This window comes from Numida meleagris, chromosome 13, assembly GCF_002078875.1.
Source record: "Numida meleagris isolate 19003 breed g44 Domestic line chromosome 13, NumMel1.0, whole genome shotgun sequence".
In the NCBI taxonomy this organism is placed as follows: Eukaryota; Metazoa; Chordata; class Aves; order Galliformes; family Numididae; genus Numida; species Numida meleagris.
In genome coordinates, this window is record NC_034421.1 from 8565155 (window position 1) to 8586609 (window position 21455).

The 21455-nt window shown below is 41.5% G+C and overlaps 1 long non-coding RNA gene across 10 annotated transcripts in view; it reads right to left on the minus strand.

The window, feature by feature from the left end:
• LOC110406088 overlaps positions 1–21455 on the minus strand; it is a 160363-nt gene that overhangs the window by 113032 nt on the left and 25876 nt on the right. For 4 of the 10 annotated variants that reach the window (XR_002443261.1, XR_002443262.1, XR_002443267.1 and 1 more), the window contains exon 3: positions 20008–20131. The exons of 2 other annotated variants lie outside the window; for them this stretch is intronic. This is a non-coding gene — a long non-coding RNA (uncharacterized LOC110406088). Of the gene's footprint in view, positions 1–1951; positions 2158–9310; positions 9366–20007; positions 20132–21455 lie in introns of all 10 variants that reach the window. 4 more of the 10 variants (XR_002443264.1, XR_002443268.1, XR_002443265.1 and 1 more) reach the window with 2 other exon arrangements.

Sequence of the window (21455 nt, forward strand, 5' to 3'; positions counted from 1 at the left end):
CAAAGGGTCTCCAAGAAAGGGGAGTGCATAGATTACAGACAACACATTTCTCAGATCAAATCAATGGATTCAGACAGGAAAATAGTGTAAGTATTTGCTGGAATGATATACCATCTGCATGCTGTTTCTCTTGAGTTTCCATATCACGTTCGTGTTAACTTCCTCGTTACTATCCCTCGCAGCCATTTTATTTTTTTTCTCACTTTCCCATGACATTAACCAAGTTCTGCTGAAGAGCAAGCGTTTCTTCTCATTGAATTTCATTTTCTCTCTATAGAAGCAGACTAGCAAGAACCATATTTTCTGGTCTATTCTCAGCCATGCCATGTTCCTGACATGCAAGCTGAAAACATTGGAAGGCGAAAACCTTGCCAAAAAATTCAGGATGGCATGCAAAGAAGATAAAATAAGTAACAGAAGTAATTAGGGAGCTGTAGCTGCTACTTTACAAGGGAAGACTGAAAAAAAATTGAAATTGTGTAACCAGGCTGAATGACAACTAAATTAACACATCCACAGGCTTTTGAATCATCAAAGCCCAAATCTCCAAAGACTCAAGAATCAGCAGGATTTAGGCACCTGAACGGCTCCAACGAGTCAGGTCAACTGGCCAGAAACTGCTTTTTTCCCTCACTCATTTGAGCAGGATTTTTAATTTCACCATCTCATCACTGGAACCAGCAGTTACTGGAACTTTAAATAACTCACTTCTTGTTTCAGGTAAAACAGCAGAACCACAGCTGAAGGAATTAAAGGATATTCAGGGCCATCTATCAAAGTGCTAACAACTAATGGGGTAAAACTGAAATTAAAAAGTCATAGTATAAGGTGAGATTCTCTTATTTGCAGATCAGTGTCAATGGAGAAAATAATAATAGTGGAAAATGAACGCATCAGTCTCTGACACTTTTAAAAGTGAGGCAGCCGAAAGTCCAGAGAGGAGAGTGTTACCTTTGGAAGTGAATAGATGTTTACATGTAATTCATATATTGCATTTATAAACTGCTGTGCCACTCAGGAGAGAGTAGCCAGGAAATTAGATGGTAACCATTTCTTCAGCAATAGGAAAGAAGGAAGGAGCACATGTATCAGCTGTCAAGGCTTCGTCTCTAGGCTCTTGGCTCCTGGAACCCAGGTCTAACAGTGCTCACGGTGCAGCCCAGGCTTGCAGATACCAGGCCCAAACAGATCTGAAGGCTTCACTTTGTGACTCAGAAGTCAGCAAAACTCTCAGCAACTGCAGAGAACGTTGAATGGGGCAGCATGTAAACAGTGAGGTAGCAATGACTTTTGATTAACAGGGCTCAAAAAGCTAGTTTGGTCTTTCAGAGGGTAGTCCAAATCCATGAGATACAGAGTTAACACTTCAGGAAGGGATTTTTCCATGCAACATGTGCAAAGCAAATCTTGTAAACTAGAAAGACAACTAGCTCTTATGAATGTAGATATTTAGCCATCCTCCAAATCAGACGTATCTAATAAAAATATGCTCTTATATCAGTTTTTTTTCTTTATCACGTTTCTTGGCTAGGACCCACTTACTATGAATATAAATTATGCATTTGTGCCTATTGCTTTATCTTCTCCATGCCTCTCGGATCAAGCTGTTATCCATCTTGCCAATAGTTAGTTATTACTCTGTGATTATAGGCAAAGTAAGTAGTGAACTATTAAATCACAAACCAACACTTATTATCACCAAAGCCAAACTCCTATCGCTAGAAAATAATTGCTGAATTTTATATGTGGTTAAGAGTTTACTTTTTTTTTTTTTTTTTTTGCAGTTGAGATAATAGATGGTCATTGCAAACTTTTTTCCCAGGAAAAGTTGGAATAAGTACTCTATAGCTCATTTTTAAACTGTAAGCAGAGGAACTGTTGATACATATCCCGGGCATAGAGCTATGTCCAAGGTACATGAAAACAAGAGCAAATTTATTTTAGGTTTTACCTTATAATGTGCTCTAAAAAAAGTGTTGGCATTTGTCAGCTCACTTCTTTATCCCTTCGACCAGCTACAGATGGATTATGCAGGTAGGTACAAGGCAGGTGACACAGACAACCTTCCCCCAATCATTTTGGACTCTCCCGCAAAACAAGGTATATTTGCTCTGGTTAAGGAGCAAATTCAGCACAGATATGGGCACGTTTCTCCACCTGCAGGAGAAACAGAGAGCAAAAAGGGATGCCAAACCTTAGCACCATCTTTCCAAGCAAATGCGCCTTGAGAGAAAAGCCAGGTATCAGCCTGCATCGTCACCTGTGCATTTATGTTTTTGCAGTTCTGCTTCTAGTACTTACACTGGCTCTGAAATATACACAAAGTCATGCAGTGATGGTAACAAGCCCTAACAAGGAAACAGTGAGACAAAAAAACATTACAGACATTTAGATCAGGTATAAATCAAATATACGCATTCTGTATGAGAAGCTACATTTAACTGGCAATCAAATAACCGACCCAAGAGCCATTGCTAGCCAGAGGCTGAAAAAACTTACTCTGAAAGAATTCAAAATCAAGGCCAAGTTAAAAAAAAAAAAAAGTAGTTAGGTTTGACATGGCTAAATGAAAGACTTTTTTTTGATAAGCAACTGCAAGCCTTCTGCCAAGAGCTGACTCGCTGCCAAAAGTCCATGTTTGTAAAGGCTGCAAGCAGATCACTGGCTCAGGTCTCCCTCCCAAACCCATGAAGCTGAAAAAAATATCTGCAATGCTCAGTGAGATACATTCACCACTCCAAAAAAGCAACCAGTGTAGGAAAAAAATATTTTTTAAGCAAAATAGGAAAACACTAGTGCACTAGATAAAGCCACTCTATGATATCTGCACATAATACCTAGTCCATGAGTATTTCATAGTCTCTCCTCCCACGGGTGTCCTAAAACAGCTAGTTACTGTTTTCCTTTTGGCACACCACTGTACCCAGAGGTGAGGATTTAGCTAGCAGTAAAGCCTAACCCAAGCCATCATGGTTCTGGCACAAGCTCCATCTCTGCCACCAGGGAACTCTTCCCCCATCCTCCTATGCCTGACCTCCCCATGGCACATTTCCTCCTGCTCGCCTTCTTGGCAAAACCACGCTCAGTACTGAGCCCCTGCACAGTGCTCGCACGGAACTCCCCTCAGAGTGACTTTTGCTTTCCAGCTGAAGGAGGCTCTTCTAAAAAACATCTGCTTTCCAGGCTACAACTTTTGCATCCTAACAGCAGAGCCATCGCCTGCCGGCATTTAGGGAGGTACTAAGCATGCTTAGGAATAATAAATCATGTGCTGGTACAGTGGGGAACTTTTCATTATAATATGAAATTACAACATGACTCTTTAAGCTCTTAGAATTATATTTCCTTCTTTTCACCAGAATGTTTTACGTCTCTGGGGATTCTCTCGCCTCTGAAAATCCATCTTGGCAGGACTGAGGTTATATTTTGGTCGAGACTGCTTACACAGACTGAGACAAAACGTGGTAGAGCATGATTCCCAACCATTTTTGATCAGATTTTGCTGCTGTGGCAGCCTGAGATTTAAAGTCAGTTCTGATGCTCACAAAATGGTTGAATCCTCAGCTGATACGAGCAGGCATAGCTCTGCTTTGACTTCAGCACAAGATGTCTAATGAAAATACAACTTGATAGTTTTGGAACCCAAAGTCAGGTGTCCCTGCCTGACCCCTTATAGAGTCAGGCAGAGAGAAGGGTAAATAATACATTTTCTTCAAATACATTATTCCTTTCTCTTCCAAAAATAGGCTCTATAGACTATCAATAAAATGGCTTTTTCTGATGCAGTTTATTATACAATGGAACACGGAGATCCAGCAAATCTCGAGTATCAGCAGAAAGCAATTACGAGAGACCTCAGCCCAAGAAAGCACGTAAAACGCATTGGTTAAAGCATGCTGATTTCTTTCAAAAGAGCCCAAAAGTTCTTAGTTCCCAGATAACACTTCTATTATGATTTTGCTAATACTGATGTGAAATCAGGGTGCTTTGCACTTCATCTGTGCAAGATCTAACAGAGAGCTTAACTGTCCTTTTATTTTTTAGAGCCAATCTCTTGTTTTTCTTCTCCTCGTTATAGGAACCTTCAAACAAAGCCCTGGAAGAAATGTGTACTGAGGGTTCTCAAAATCCTGCAGCTGGGAGAAAAGCGCAAGGGAATTATTACTGTTTCTATTTATTTGTCTTGAAGTATTACCCAGAATGTCATACAACATGATAGCATGCAAGACCTCCGCAGAGAATAATTCACTGTCTAAATAAAAAAGCCCAGCCAAATGCCTCCCTGGGTGCTTGTATCATGCCAGCCACTTCTTAGATTCTATCAACCCAGCTGCCATAGCCAGCTCGCAATAACCACTGATCATTCCCTTTTCTTTGTCTCCCGCTGCAGCTTTGCATTAAAGCCCATGCACAGGAAGAGGCACAGCAGAGACTGGAAAAGAGTCAGACTGATGCTGCCTAGATAAGCAGGCTTCCAGCCGTGAAGCAGAGGCACTCCTTGACCAATGTTACGTTTTCAGGACTGTCCCGGCAGTCTTTTTCTGCCTTGCTTGTCAAGGGGTAGAGGATTCTTCTTCTTTGCTAAGGTTACGTGGAACCCACACAAAGATATCATTTTCCTAAGGGGTGTTTAGCGTGTTTATAGAAACTTTTTTCCCATAATCAAGATACTTATTGAAATTAAAAATTCTTTCAGTCCTCACATGGTCTGCATATAGCTACAGACCCAGCACACCCTCAAGGAGCAGTGCCTTGTGCAGACCAAGCCCATCCCTCCCAACATCCTCAATGTTCAGTTGCTTGAAGTTACTCAGTGCCTGCAGAATCCAATTTGCAAATCTGAGGGTGCCGAATTCCCTTTTAAAATATCTTCTTTTTTCTCTCGTGTGTTTTTTTCTTCTTTCCAGCTGAAGCAATTACTACTTGTCATAAATAAAAGCTGCCAGCTATGACAAACATTCAGTTCACTGTTCTAAAAATGTTTTATAATTGTTTCTCTCTCCAGCAAAGAATTTTCTAACTATTCTATGGCGCATCCAGCCAGCTGGGGGGATGTAACGCAAGGAGTACTGATAAGGCCATCTATCTCTCAATCAAGGGATTGGAGACCCCAGAGTGCACTCACTAAATGGAAAGTGTTGTTGCAGCACACGAGCAAATCCCTTAAAACTACATTACAAATAAGGATGCTCAAGAAATATTACCATGCAGAATGAAAACATGATATCCAGCACGCTAAAATCATGCCCTTACCAGATCTGGGATATAGTTCTTAGCTTTTAAACTGTCATTTCAGAAAGAATGTATATTGATCACATGAAAGAATAAAACAGAGCCTTTGGTAATTAATGCGTAGCATAGAGTTGAGAATGAATAGTGATGCTGAGCAGGGCATTACTCTTGCAGATAGCACTGCCTGCAGATGAAGACTGCAAGAAATTAGCAAGTTGACTAAGAAAATAACTCTTGCTTTAGGTGACGACTTTCTTGCAGTGTCTGAAGCAGAGCTGCTCAAAACCCACTTGTCAAGCAACTCACAGATACTCAGAGAGATTTTGCTTTGCAAGAGTTTCACATTTCCATATTTTCTCTTCTATATTTATAGTTTGAACAATTCTAAGATGAAAAGAAACAGAAGTCTGAGTTTAAATGGGTGGGGCCCCCCGACCAGGGGAAGTGATGCTTCATTGACCTTCTGAGCCCCCTCCAAGGTATGAATTTTGAGGAAAACATAAAATGGGAGAAGAATTGGAAAAAAATGAGCACTAAGGAGTGGCTAAAGGAGTTCCCTTTGTTTAATCTAAAAAACAGAAAGCCAGTGGGGTAGCCAATGATAGCCTTTCTGTACATTAAATGCTATTACAGAAAGATTATAAATTCCAGGTTATTCTCCACTCTTGTGAATGAGAAAGCAGGAAGGAAGAAGGAGAAAAACTGTCCTTTATTAGAAGCAAAAATTCTTTTTGGGCACTAAGAAAAAAATTCTCTTAGTAAAGAATTGAGATATGCTGCTTTTGGATGTGCAAAAAGCCCTTCACTGCAGTTGTTAAGAATAGTTAGACTGTGAGATGTCTTGGGAGCTGTGTGGGCTGACTTGATCCTTCCTCAGAGCAGCACCTTCAGATAGAATTTCTCTGGAGGCTCTCTGCAGCCTTTCACTCACAGCTTTTTGTGTGATACTCTGGTGTGAAATCAAGTGGAAACATTATTGCTTGCCTTCCTGTGGCCAGTTACACCGGTAAGTATCTGACTGGGGAATTGAGAGGAAGAAGTCTTCATGCCAAATGAGAGAGAGGATGTCAAAGGCAGCCTTCAGGCCATAGCTTGGACAATGAGGGAACGATCACATAAATGCTCACAGCAAATCCAGCTGTAAAAAAAACAGCCCAGAGTCTGAGCACACGCAATACAACTTTAAGGGAGAGGTTTTCTACAGGAACCGATACTGCCACGTAGAAAGGCACAGCTTCTGCTTAGTAAAATGGAATACTTTCAAATGGGGTCATGATTCCCACAGCTAGATTTTGGTGGTTACACAAATGATTACTTACACAATTAGGAAAATGCTGGCTGAGGAGGTGGACTGAGGGCTTGTAAAGCTAGGTCTCACTGTGCTCTCAATAAAATCAAAACTCCTACGGGAGAAGAGCTAGACCACTGCAAGAGCAATTTTGCAGCAAGCAGGTTGATTTTTCTCTCTTGTGGCAGCAGGAGTTTCAGGCACTCACATCAATTGCTGAAGCAGCCACCTCCGGTGTCCACTGACTACCATCTCACTGCTTGGAAGTCCTGCTTCCTTCCCATGAAACACTGCATTCATGCAAGAGGTTGCTGCCATTTGGTTTTACTTCTTCCCCAGGAAAGAGGAATGGATGTCACTGCTTCTGCTCAACTGACAAGAGACGGTTGGCTGTCATTGCTCCTTCTTATTTCTGTGCTGTTCCTCTCTCACCCAAACCTGTTGGCTCTTGTAGGATATTCTGGTTTTGATAAAACGCATGCAGAAAGGAATCCCACCCTCATACCAGGTAGCAGAGTCATGCTGCTGCTAAAGTAACTCTGTCTTCTTACAAAGCTTTGGGATAAAATAAATACTAATTAGTCATTTTCACATGAACATAGGGAGAGCTGGATTAGAGCTAGTATTTTCCAAAAAGATACGTGCTTAGGTATTCTCAGGTCTGGGAAACAGTAACAGCCCCATTTTCAGAAAGCCCTGGGCACTCCCCGTTTGAGGAAGAAAAAAAAATTAGGATTTGTATCTGAACATCAGAGGCCATCTCAAAACAGCACACTCAAAAGCAGATCCATATATAAATTCAAGCAATATAAGCAATAAGCATTAAGCTGAGAAACTTCAGGCAGTAAGCCATCCTTCAGGAGGGAGCTGCTGGCAGTCCCCAGAGCCCTCCAGCAACTTTGCTGACAGGGTAGGAAGCATGATGCATGTGCACTGTTCCTAATCAGTGGCAAGGCTTCAGCTCTGAAAAGTTCGTCAAACAGTTTAACACAATGGAGCAGCATAATGCAATTCATTCTGAAGTCGCTTAATTCCCACTTAAAATGACAGCTGAGCCATGTTTACCATGAAATTGCATTTGTCCTTATAGTACTTGCTTTTCAGATACTGAGAAGACGTAAATTCTGTGGCTGATGCTAAGTCACTGCCTGGGTAGGTAACCATGGCTCCAGGCTTGTATCAGACGTGGGGATACATTAGAGCCTCCAATAGAGCTCAGCACAGTACCTGTAAGGGAAGGCTGGGCTGAGAACATTCCCGCTCTTTCTCCATCAATCCATTTCTAATCCATACACACACAAACCTCTTCACTCAGCTCAGTGCACGACTGAGCTCTGTTTTGCTGCCAGAAGTGACATGCACAAAAAAAGCACTTCTACAGCAGTGATTGATGCCCAGTGTTCCAGCCATGGAGATCACAGAAAGGTACTGATGACATAGTATCAGCCACGATGCATTTCAGCAGTGATAATATAGACCATGGTGAAAAAGAAGACACACATGAAAACATATCCCCTTACTCAGAAACCAAAGAAAATAGGTTAGATATGTTCAATGCAGGAAAAAACAACTTAGTTATAACCCAGTTTGGTTCCACTGGCAGCCACCTGGTGATTTGACTACACTGCTCCTCTTTATCTTATAGGTCCTCACACACAGGTCCCTCATGCATCATCTACAGCCAAGCCTCACTGCAACACCTTCAGAGCTCTGCCTCTCTGTGCCTGTTTTCCTTTGCCAAGCATCACTTCACTCAAAGGGCACTCCTGCTGTCACAGAGTCCACCCACTCCCTTTTGTAGACCTCTTCAAAGTTTATCCTTCAGTTTATTCCTGTGTCCACACTAAGAAGCTCTCTGGAAAATCATTTTGGCCACAGAGAAACATAAATTACATCCAAATTGTTCTTTCCTATTCCTTTTCTGCTAAGCGTGGTCTGCTGGGCTGTGGTCTGTCTCTGCTCTGAGATCCTTCAGTCCATTCCCAAGAGACTGAGCCAGCTCAGACCGTACCCTGGCTCTAACCAGACCTCCACGAGTCCCCCTCCAGCATCACCCCTCTTCCTCCTCCAGGCACGAGTGCTGCATCTTAAAAGTGCACATGGCCACAGCATGTCATCCATACTGATCACCTGAGCAGATTGTTGTTTTAGGGAGAGAATAACAAAATATCAGAACTGCAGAGGCAACATTGGCATGCACAGTGAGAAATAGTGCAAAATAAATGATAGGAATGTACAAATACATATTTCATGCAAAATGGATGGGGAAAGGAAAACATCTAAATTTAGTATTTGTGCATTGAGGAGATAGCTGCTGTGTTGGAAGCTCGCTTACTTGTAACAGTTCTCACAGTTAAGACATTTAAATTCTCACAGCCTAATTTCCAGCAGCGCTCATCACCTCTCATTGGTTTAATAGCTTCAGGGGGAGCTCAGCTGCACTCAGTAAATGCCCGACTTTCAGACATACTTTAAATTTGTTGTTCTGCAGATCATAATTTGAATCCACAGCCTTTTGAAGTCTCAAAGGGCTGAAATTTGCACTGTCAGAGACGTCCAATTAGCCCCATTTGCACCTGCAATTCATTTACAGGCTTGAAGACACTGACCTCGGTAATTTCCAATGCAAAACTGAGCTTGGAAAAAATATATTGCTTCATAAAATCATTGTTAGGGAATATAATTTGCTTGTAATATGAAGAAATCAACCACCTCGAGTGACAGGACAGGGAAATGGAATACTGCTGTGCAGCCAAACCAAGCCAGCAGATCCTGGTAAAGAGTTCTTACAGGCAATTCCAGACCTTTCTTAAACACATGCATGCATGAAACAACACGGCTGATGCTAAAAAAAAACAGACGCAAATGGTGCAATTAGTCCAGAGTAACACTCTCTGTAGGGCCAGAGTCATCTTGTGTTCTCCCTCCACAACCCAGGATCAATATTGGCCTCTTCCTCACCTCTTCATCTGCTGGTAGCAAGGATCAAACTATTCACCCTTACACCAAGACAGTACAATGTGTTTTGTGAATCAAGTCATTTTCCAACTTCCTTCATCATTCAGCAAAGAATGGATCCTATCATATCATCTACCAGTACTGAAATCAACTGATTATATTTCCATTATGACAAAGAGTGCTCCCGGAATCTATTACAGCAAGGTTTTTATTCTCCGGCATCAAAGCATTCAAAGTATTATTTACACTGTTATGATTTAGCATAACTTGAATACAGGTGCCCACACCTTTCCAAGATGCCAGAATGATTACAATGTTATGAAGATTAATACGATAATGGGATGATATCTGTCACCCCATGACAGTACTTCTAAAGGAACAGCGCATAAAGAGGACAACCAATCCTATTCTCTGAAGTGTAGAAATTCATACAGGTGCTAGGCTACAGCAGCTCTGTGGTGTAGGATGGATATCAGTACGTGGAATGAATAGCATGAAGATACCTCGTGAAATCATCACACCATGTCCTCCACTGCTGGTTAGCCCAAAGGGGAACACCAAAGGGTAGGAGAGTTTCACCCACTTTCCCAGCATTGCTTTGTAGGAGTTTTAGTGTTAGAAGGGCCGAAAATGGTCACAGCTTTTTCCAGCTTGCGTAAGGCAGAATTTTACCCAGGAAGTCCTTCACCAGGCACATAACTTCTGAGCTGATCTTATTTTTAGGAAAGGCATCCAGTTTTGATTTAAAGATTTCATGTGGCAATGAATCCAGCACAATCCAAGGTAAATTGTTCAAATGATTAATTCCCCCTGCAGCACAAATGTATAGCTATTTCTAGACATAATACATCTACTCCTTCTCTGGTTTTCCAGAAACCAGGCGAGATGCTTCTACTGGTGCCTGAAGAGCTCAATAAGGCCTGATTGGCATCTGTTCTGGGAACTGACACTGGTGTGACCATCCTTTGTACACTGCAGGGGGAAATAAAAGAGGGAGCAAGCACTACGGGGACAGAGCAGGAGGCAGAGCCGTCCACCCCAAGCAGAAGTACCTGGGACAACAACCCAAAAACCACCTGGCTTGCCTAGGGCAGGAGCCCCTCAGCTGTTCATCACAGCATCCCAACTGCCAACACAGCTTCAGTTTTGTGGTTTAACTGTGGGCAGATTCAAACACAAAGGATACCAGCAAGGATACTCAGCAGGGATGAGCAACTTCTTAGCCTTGCCCAACCTCACAGAATATAAAACAAAAACCTGCACAGTGCTAATGTGAAGGCTACAGTCAAGAAATCCACCCCTTTTCTTGCGAGGACCAAGCAAACAGAGTCCAGAGACAAGCCAAGAACCTTGCTGTAGCAAGCATTATGGATGGATGAAATTTCTAAACTTTTCCATCTTGACAACAGCAGTGATTTACAGCAACACAAAAACTCTGTAGAACAACTTAAAGCAAGGCTCCAAGGAGCCAAGATTAGTTACCAGACAGTAGAAAATAGGAGTAATCAATTTTGTTCAGCCTGGACTGAAGTTCTGCACCTTTCCTGCAGATCGAAAGAACTACAAAGGTGTTGGAACTTCTTTCTTTTTTAGAAAGAGAAAGGTGCAAGAAGTCACAGCAAAAGAAAGCACTGCTTGGCTTACGCTTGGCACTTCGGGATGTATAAACCAAACATAAGTAAATAGAGGTTAACACAAATGAGGATGTAGAAAAGGTTTTTTTGTTTCTCTTGGGGCTCCTTTCTGCCTCACTTTGTGCTCTTAAGCAGGACCTTGCTCCTTAAACAGTTCCATGTGATCAGCAAGATTATTCAGAGAAAAACACCTTACACAAGAGGCTAAAATCAGACTGCAGGAAAAGCAAAGGCAGGATTTGGATAAGAGGGTGCTTTAGGCGATTGGACTTCAGCTGTGCTGAACTACACGCTGGGTTTCTCACTGCTCAGTGAGCCCTCTTAGCTGCACAGTCTCATTTTATCTTCAGCAGGTGAGCCAGAAACAATGGGAAGCAGCAGAGCAAAGGGAAGGCTGAGTGATGATGAGGGCTTTGAACAAGAAGGGGTTTCTAGTTGTGCTTTTTAAATAAAATGCTTTCACAGAAAGGTTCAACAAAATTTACCTACACTGAAATACCCTACTAGATTAAGGGCTTAGGCACATTTGCAAAACCGAAATGAATCCTGTGTTTAATCATTGTATTAAAATATTCATTAATATTGCAACAGCTTTGAATTACACAATTACACAAATATTTTGCATCCTGTGATTTGATTCAGTAATCTCATTTATTTTAGATTTTATTAGCTGTTTGCTTCAAATTCATTCAGTCAGATACTCATTCGGTTTGCAGCAGTGGGAAGAAGGATTTCTTCTTCCTAATAGGAAGAACAGAACCAGCCCTCATATTTCAGTGCTGCTCTGAAGACTAAGTTTTTTCTCCCTGGAGCACTGTTACTTTCACAGAGGGAGGTGAGTTAATCTCATACCTTTTCCCTTGCTATCTTGAGTCAGAGGGAATGCACTGGATAAATAACTTCAGCTTTTTGCTTGTGGATGTCCTCCTAGCTCATCAAGGATCTTACTGCTCCCTTCTCTCAGTGCTGTCCCTATTGCTGTAGCACGGTCGACAAATCCCATCCTCTCCATTCGGCATCTCCCCCACTTCTAATGATTTCCCCTTCATTCCTGCCATGGAGTCAGAATACTACAGTACAGATTCACAGATAGGGGACTGGTGCAGGTTTTTGCTGCTGAGACTACTCAGATCTGCAAAAGAGCACATAATTAACTGTTTAGACTCCATACTGCTGCTGTTTATATGCAGCATGAAAACAGACACCATAAAGACAGAGATGCATTCAGTTCAGCACTGTTAATCAAAATCCTCCAAACCTTGAAGTTATATAGCCTTTCCTCCCCCAGTCCACAAAAGCATAACCAACCTAGTTTCTTATTTTAGGTAACCAGAAAAATTGAGCAAAAAAAGACCAATAAAAGTCCCCATGAGGAGATCTTTGCAAACATAAATACCATTCCTGCTCCATGCTGATTTGGGAAGGAATTTGCTTTAAGAACAAATTATGGGCTAAATATACAAAATGGAGGTGTGTCAGTAAGAGCAATGGTTCAATTCCCTTGACTACTGCCCAGGTGTCTTTGATTTAGAGATGATTTGAACATCTGCAGCTGAAGACTGCTGGGTCTATCCTTTTGCACTCACAACTGGTTCTATGAACAGGTAAGGTAAAGCCCAAAGAAAGCATCCCTCAGGCACGTCAAGCTACGCAGACACGCAAACACACGCATTCTCCATCGCAAGTGTTCGGAGTATTTTGCTTCTTGGAGGGAGGATTAAAGAAGAACTTAACTCCCACAAAGCCATTCCCTGAAAGTGAGCATGTGATAACAGTTTGAGTTGGAGCATCAAAAAAAGCAGTGAAAATTGAGGACAAAAACAAAACAAAAATGAGTACTGCCGATTCACACGAGTAATTCTTTGTAGGGGTTAAAAAAAAAAGGATGAGGTAGGATTATAGCAGCCAGCTTTAGGCTTTGAGGGACTTTGAAGGCCAAGAGAGAAAGAGAAATGTTTCCAAGGTATAGGGCTTCCTTCCAACTTAAAAGGCAGAGGGGGAAAAAAAGAAATAGTAACGGGTGTGATGTACCAGCTCATAGACAAATAAAATCCATATTCATTATGGAAGAATAAGTCTGGAGCCACAATATGACATAACCACACAAAATTAATAACATTTGCAATCCAGTACTCCGGGGGCTGAGAAAATAAAACAGCTCTTTTAATGTTGGCAGAAGAGGGTCAAGTACATAAAATAACTGAGAAATACCAAATATCCATTTGTGAAATAATTCCCTGCTTTGTGCAAGTGTTTATAAAATAAGGATCCCATTAAAAAGTAGCTTAGGCATAGAAAACAAAATCAGTTTGTTAAACCACTCACAAAGATAGCATCTCAGAACAAGTATTTCCACTTACTGCTAAGGCTACAAGAGCCTCATCCACAAAATGGTCTCAGAAAAAAATAACGTAAATTAACCAATCTGGTAAAAATACATATCTTTAAGACTACATTACATTGCTGAAAAGTTCAACTACGTAGTAACGGCCATATTTCATTTCCTTATCTCACTTCAGAAATGGATTGAGAAGCTAAAACCAGAGCACTTTTCAGAGTCTGTATAGCAATCGAATCCAAACTTTCAAGCCCCTACATAACCACGTCGTTCCCTACAATAGTTTGGATAGACACCTCAGCCTCCCCTCCAGCACCTCACTGGAACTGAAACTAGATGGATGTGAACTAGAGTGAAAAACCACCACCAAACACCCTGTCCTGTGTCATGCAGACAGCATGACGCTCGGGCTGATCCTGCGCCAAGCTCTGCTGGCACAAGCCACCTGCTAAGCTAAACTGCAAGCAATCTGCAGCGTTTGCTGGCGGCACAGCTTCTGCCTGCTGGAAGTACCTGGGTCACCAATCTAGTGCAAAACAATTCCACCGAGCTGCCAAATAGCAGGTCACCCAAACTAAGCTGTCTGGCTGCCTGCAGCAGCTTGGTGGGCTTTGTTGCTCCTCTCCATCAGCTCGTCCCCCTGCAGAAACAGCACCTTTCAGGAGACCATGGATGAAGAGACTAAATTTAAGTCAACTCCTAAGGGAAATTACAGCCTCAAAGAAGGCTTAGAACCAAAGAATTGTCTGTCAGTAAGTTCTCAATTGTTATTAATGGAAGGTCATACCACTACAGAACTTTTCTCAGCCCTTTTTCCCATTTCAGGCAGTTTTCAGACCACTTCCCAGCACAGACCGGTGGTGCTACAGAGACATAGCTTCGAGAATAGCAAAGAGGTCAACAATTTCCTCATCACTTAGGAAGTCTGAGCTGCCTTTGAGATGGCTCTTTTTATGCAGCGCTGCGGTGCCCATCTATACTCGGGAAACAGGGTGCAGGTAGGCAGAGTGACCTTTCAAAGTCGTCCAGGACAAATTCCAAGTGCTAACATCAGCCTGGACAGTCCCTCCTTCATGTTTGCTGCTCTTTATATTGCACCATCCAGCCATTCTCAGCTAAGTGAGTCCTATAAAGACCGGAGCAAGGCATGCATGACAAGAAAATGATTGTGCAATAGAGGAAGGGGGTTGACACTAAGGGATATTTGAACTACAAAACCAAAACCAAATTAAAATTAAAGCTCCCTTATTAAATTTCTAATTGTTATGTGATGCTGTGCCATCATTTTTAAAACACCAGCATATTCCTTTTATGTGAGTCAAGTGGAGGAAAAAATGGGCTGAATCCAAGTCTTTGTTTGGCTTTATTATGTGCAATTTGTTTTTAGCATTCTGAGCATTTAACCTTGAAAAATAGTGTTGTTTTGCCACTGTGTTTTCCGATTGTTAGTCTCAAGGCATCTCAGTGGCATCTTTATAAATCTGCTGTAGCTGGTAAATATTTCTTGCAGTCCAGTGTTGAAGACTGGAAAACCCAGATCACTTTTAGCTGTCAGGCAATTAATGTAATCCAGAGGAAATTAAAGGTGTGTGCAACTGGGACTGCTTTTAATAACAGAGGGTTCCTGACTCACAATTCTAAGAGGAAGATGGGGCAGGGGAATGTTAGAAATCACTGAAATAAATCACTAAAACAGACTTTGAGACTCTAAGTGCTGTTTCATTGCAGATTATACGACAATTAATATTTGGAAAGAAAACATAATAAACGTATTTATTGATCACCTATTTCAAATTAGAGCCATAGCAAACTTACTAAGGGCTGCATCATATCACATCATCAGTTTGCAGTTTTTCCTTTCAGCTTCCTTCCTATGTTTCAGGTACAGTCAAATACAGGAAAGAGGTATTTGTGTTTAGGGATGCAATGCCAGTACTGGTGACTGCGTTCAAAACACAAGGGGATAGAGGGAGCTAAGCCAGTGAGATACAAAGGTAGTAAGACACAGGATCAAGGAGCTCTGTATATGTGCCAAGATCTGAAAAAACTTCCATGCTCTGCCCAGGCATGGGGATAGTATCACAGAGTGCAGGGACAGGGATCTGAGCACTGGCCCAAGTGCTTTGCTATCAGCAGCAGCAAACGCCCAGCACATACCACCAAAGGCAATGGAAACTGCCAAGTGTTCAGCATTTCAAAAGTCAGACCAAGGTGTATGGCATGGATTTGGGAATCTAACTGCAGGTCTCATCTACTCAGTAATCTTATTTGGTCTGTAACCATTCCAAGCTGGGGACCTTATTTTTCCGGATGAAAGAAGGGCAAAACCTGCAAGGATGCAAGACCAAATATTCCAGCCATAACAGTCCCTCAAGAAGATACATGGGACAGTATCAGTGCCTGCATTAACTGAATTTTCCACACATTCCTCTGCTTGGTTCTGCCCCCAACCACATTTAAGCAGGCCCCTGTACCATCAGCAGAGTTTCTATGTACGTCGCTGCAAGTCCAGAGCTCCAGCATTCCCATTTGCATCTCCTGACCAGTTCAGCCTTCATCTAATCTTTTTTCCTCTGGAGTAAAAAAGAGTTCTGTCTGTATTAAGATGGCAGAATTGGGCCTTTTTATGATACTGCAAATATAAAATAATTAAAGCAAACTAAATGAACAATTCCAGCAGATGAAAATTAACTCAGCCACACAGGCAGATAAAAGCATTGCCTGTTATTTGAAATGTCTGTGGAGCTGCACCTTTAAACGCCATGGCAACCAATACTATTACCGAGTTCTTTTTTAGATCTCATTTTAAAAGTAGGAAAATTGATGCTTTATTCACTCAGGGTGAGGTTTTCTATTTATTTTTTTATATTAAAATTTTTTGAATCTGGTGTGGCCCTGCTTTTAACAACTAAATCCCTTTTACTACAGCAGCTTTTCTCATCCTTCCTCACAGAGCTTTTCCTCCTCTAGCTGCCTGCAGGTTGAGCATTTAACCAGCACCAAACATTCCTCTCTGAGAAGCACTTATTGATCTGTTTGCCTTTAGCGTATCCTTTCCCAGTTCAAGGCTAAAAGCAATGGCTTAGCATGCTTTCTCCTTGGCTCCTGATTCCATCAGCTGTACACAAATGATACACATTTTTCATCAATGAAACAATCATTCATTAATCTTGTTTACTAACTTACAGCCAAGCGTCCCTATGACTATAAAATAGCCACGCTATATCCTCTTCCACATACCACAGGTGCTGGGAAGCATCTTCCTTGGTGTGGTATAGCACAGCTTTCATTTGCTCTCTCTACTCTGGATGTGTGGGTTATGATCAGACATTTCCTTCCACACGTCAGTGCAAATACAGAGAAAACTAAGTTTTTCTCTCAGGCCGGTCAAGCTTTGAAGACAGAAAGGCTGAATACTGCGTGGGAGTTACCATATGGGATCAACCAGCCCAGTCAAGCATCCAGTGACCAATCCCACATACCTCAGGAAAAAGAAGCAATTAAAGTTGTGCCGTGGGAACAGGCCCACAGCCTGTCCATTATCCGCTGTTATCCGTGTCTGTTCCTTGGCTGTGCTGGAAGCCTCTACAAGATTTACAAGACATGCGAGAGCCGCTGAAGCTCTGACTTGCGCAGGCCCTGCCGCAGGACACCAGGCAGCTTCAGATCCATCAGAGAAATGCTGCCACAGCCCTGCTGCAGGGACACAGGAGAGAATCTTTCCATTTAAAAAAATGCCTCTTCCTAGTCACTAATAAAGTTTACTTTGCAATTTGACAGATAACATAATAATTCTCTACCAAAATTTGCTAATGTCACCCTTCTGGATGTTCTTGCTCATTCAATTACAACTCCAATGCCCTTTTTATTCTTGCTGTACCATGGCCACCGTGATGTTCCTCAAGAAAACTTTAATACAGTTTCCATTCTGCTTGCTGTCTAAGTGTTCATATCCGTTCAGAAAGGCCAGAAATCTGCCATAGCACTAAAATACGCAGTGTATATCTTGCTAAAAGTTACAGGCTCCTTTCTGCACGCATCTAGCTATGATATGCAACAGAGGCATCACACTCCTGAGTCAAACTGTTCATTAAATCAACGACTTGTTCAATAAATTCAGTTCTTCTTCAGCTCATTAACCGTCTCTCCAAAAAACAGATTAATTTTTGTAAGTTTCTTCATTACTCACAGCTGCTGCTTAATGCATCCAAGAGTGCAGACTGCTTATGAGGTGGCCACGGAGAGAACTAAACTGCTGGCAGCTGTTTGGTAACCCCTGTTTAGCTCTGTTTCTCTGTGACTATTGGATATAGATCCTCTCATCCAATTAAAACATTTCTGATTATTCCTAAAATAATTTTGTTGTTCCTTACCCATATTCTGCTTCTTCTGACACAGATACATAATTTTTCATGAGAAGTTGAATTCTAAACAAATTTCAGCCAGACAAATGTTCATGAGCAGTAAAATAGAAGAGGAACAAGGCCTTGGGTGCATCTGGAGACCATGGGACTCACCTTAGCCCTGCCACTGACCTGCTGGGTGATGTGAGGCATGCTATTTTACCATCCTGCTTTTATTCTCGATGTTTAAGATGCACAACACATCTTGATTGTTGCATGAATCAGTTCAGATGACAATCCGACCATGCAAAACACTAAGTAAATATCAGGTACAATTAATGGTGTTAAACATTATAAATCCATAATTATTCTCACCAAGAAGTTCCACTCTGAGCAACCTTTCCTCTGAGCTGTTTACTGCAAATGTACCCACACGAGGACCTCACACAGGGCAACAGTGAGTTTAAATAAATAAGTTCTGCAACCTTTTTTTTTCCTTTACATTTGGCTTCATCAGCAAGTAACAGCAAAGCTTATACAGATCCATTTAGTTCTCAAGAGAGCTAAAACACTGCTGCACAGTCCATGATTTGCACATTTTCACTCACTTAAACATAGAAGTGATGACATTGTCTACTCCATTCCAAACACTTAAAGAAGCAAAGGCCAGCTCTGAGCTTTCAGTTCAAAATACTCTTTGCCACTCCAGACACAGCAATAAGAATTTTCAGGGATTTTCACTTGTTGGGTTGCCTATACGGCTGCCTATTAGCAGAAAATATGTATACGCACATACAGGGGAGTATACAGGTACCCAAACTAAGATGAGGTTTAAACAGACCATTTGCCCATCACTGCAAATCTTATTTATTTTTCAGTAAACAACTAAACACAGACTTTATAGAGGCACAGCCCTGCTGCAGTGCATACTTGTTCACTCCAGATATAAATGTTGCGAAGAAAATTAAATCAACAGCTTTTAAACATTCCTCTTGTCTTCATTTTCCAGGAAATCTAGTTGCAAGGCATGACCAGAATAAGTGCCCAGTACATAATGCCATCCTACAAACAGTACAGCAAATTGTAATGCCAGGGAAGACTGCTGAGCAAGCACCAGGGATTTCCTTTGATGGAAGGATTTCTGTAGATTTGTTACCAGTTATCCAATAGGATACTGGATTGGTAAAGGCTATATTGAATACAGGGACAGGAAAAACAGCTTTACCTTCTTTACTACTGAAAAAGACATGGCCAGTCTGACTGAGGTGTTGCAGCTTAATTCTATCACAGCCAAAATCAGGACACGGGCTTATCTGCAAAGCCATCTGCCTGCTGATGGCATTGGTGACATGGAACCAAATATTTCCTGTTGCCACAACTGCCATACACAGTACCAGTAACTTTTGGTTCAGGAATATCTTATTGACCAGATGAGCTATTGAACTCATCTACCAGCAGTAATTTACATTAATTGTTAGCTTTTTCTTCTTACCCGTTATTTTTCATTTTGTTTTGTTGACTTAGTGACTTAAAATATTTGCAACCACAAAATATAAGCACAGATGTATTATTAAAAAAAGATTCTAAAGAACGGAGAAAAATCAAACGTACTATAAACAAAAATGTAATCTTCACAGACATCATCTTATTAAAATCTGAAAAGCAGCCTTTTTAGTACTATTCCTTCTATTTATATACGGAGAAGCGCCAGGATACCACATTAGCTCTGAGATTCATCCACTTTGTTGTTTTTATGTCAGGAGCAGCACTCCTTCTCCCACTGCCAAACAATATATACTCCATTTACATCTGTTATATCGTGAGTGCTCTTATAAATAGTTGGCCAACTTTAGCCCTGGAGTAAGTACACCACTACGACTGCAAATCATCAAACTTGTCTCCTCCAGAAAATAATCTGTCTTTAAAACTGGGTGTTTTGCTAGAAAGCGACATGCTTTCCTAGAGCTGGTTTTGGCTCCTTCAAGGGGGGAAAGAGGAAAAAAAAGAACTCCTGCTGACTTCTGTATACTGCTGGTGAAAAATTAAGATGTCTGATATATTGATATTTGTTTCCAATCCAAGTGGAATAAGATTAAGGGTTATGCATAAGAAGAAAAATTCAGAGAACTTCATGCCAAAAAAAAACCTAACCAGCTGATTTATCTGACTGTGAACTGTCTGAGGCTGTGCCCATGACATCTATTAGCTGCATACCTCCTGCCCTCCATCTCCTCTTTAGCCTGGCGCTGATGCTGGACTTCATCTCCCACACACGTCACTGACATAGAAATCCTGCAGCTCCACGTGAAAAGAGATATCCCAGCACCCAGGCAGCCAGCTGGAAACCAATGAGAGGAAGACATCCATTACTAAAAATATAATATCTCCAGTAGCTCGTGTTAATATAGAAATGAATCACAGTCTTGCCTGTGTTATTTACCAAAAATGTAACAATTTTGACAAAAAAAAGAAGAATTTTCTTCTGAAAATATTTTGGTTCTGTGGAAATAGAGGCAAGGAGTTTCTTGGGGACTTGAAATTTACAAGAAATTTTCACCAAGTGAAGTCCCATTGCAATGGCAACACAAGCAGATAAAAGCCACAAATTACAGAAGAGACATTCTTCAATAAGCTGATCCAATGTAATTTATTATAAAAACCAGACACCATCTTACATAGGTAAAACCAATTCCGTTTAAGAGGCTCCATGATAACTTGCTGACAACTCTGTTACAATACACATAAGTGTCTATACTACAGAAACTCACAGGCATCACTGATGTATCCATCCTTTTACAGCTGAAGTTTCATAATAAAGAGATTTCTAAAATAAATAATTGACCTCTAAAGAACAGCAAATATTCCATCCTTTGTATGCAAACCTGAGCTACATGGCTGCCCTTCATGAACTCCACAACCGCACTTGGACCAAGATGAAAAGTTCCCATAAACAATCAGGACTCATACATCCAAAGTAACAAAACAGACATCAGCTGAGGAAAACAACACAGTAGGAAATATAAATGGTTCTCCACGCTTCCCCTGGACACGTCTGTGTTAACATCTACCTCCGCAGCAACTCCCTACTCTCCTTCAATGATTTGCAGAATAAACGTGGCTTATGGAATTTCCAATATACAAATTGGACCAAGAAATCTTGGTAATGCTATTAGAGTGGTATTTGGCCCTGCTTGAATACATCACCTCTCCAGAAGGCGGTATAACTACCAAACATTCGCTATTGCTAACATGCCTTACCCAGGATCTTCTTTTTAGGATGCTTGTGATACAATGACGTGGGAACATAATCTGATGACATCACAATGATGTAAAAAGAAATTCCACTATTTTTTGGGCTCCATATCGAACAGGTCTGGCTTCAGACAATAACCAGCCTTCTTATTCACACACTCAAAGAATGTACGAAGGCAGAGATGCGATCAAGATACAAGTCACTAGCATCTCCAAGGCTCGGTGGAGAAGGAAGGAACCAGCTCACAAGGAAAGAAGCAGCTACAGAGTAGGATGAGAGGCTGAGGGACCCTCCTCATCTCCAGAAAGAGATCAGCATCTCACCAGCACAACGAGATCTGATTCTGCCCTCTGCCCAGGTCTGCAGCCCTTTGCACCAGGCCATCCAGAGCCCTAGTGCCTAACAGCAT